Source organism: Mesitornis unicolor, unplaced genomic scaffold (genome assembly GCF_000695765.1).
Source record: "Mesitornis unicolor isolate BGI_N332 unplaced genomic scaffold, ASM69576v1 scaffold34744, whole genome shotgun sequence".
NCBI classification, from domain to species: Eukaryota; Metazoa; Chordata; class Aves; order Mesitornithiformes; family Mesitornithidae; genus Mesitornis; species Mesitornis unicolor.
In genome coordinates this window covers 1-420 of record NW_010178627.1, presented here as the reverse complement: position 1 = coordinate 420, position 420 = coordinate 1, and positions in this window count along the sequence as shown.

Below are 420 nucleotides of genomic sequence, written 5' to 3'. Positions count from 1 at the left end.
CGGTGTGGGGCTGAGGCACACGGCCCCGCTCTCCAGGGAAGGTGCTCGCCTGCTGAGCGCAGCTCGCTTTTATCCAACCTCTATTTCCTAGCAGGGCTCCAGGAGCCTCGGGGGGGCTCCCTCCTCCCTCTGCCAAGCAGGGGAGAAAGATCTGAGCCGTTTTTTTCTTAATTGGTTTAATTTATTCAGCGGTGCAGATGTAAAACATTTTGCTATTGGAGATAATTCCCCCTTTTCTGCTTTTTTAAAGCCGAGAATCAACCGCGGCGGCTCCAGGTAGCCGACAATGAAATAAATTGAACGCAACACTTTAAAGGGGAATCAAAGTGCCGCGCTAGAACAATTCCCCCATTTACATGACATTTTTCCACGATGCTGTTTCCCGCTGACGCAAATTACCACCACCATACACATCCCCCC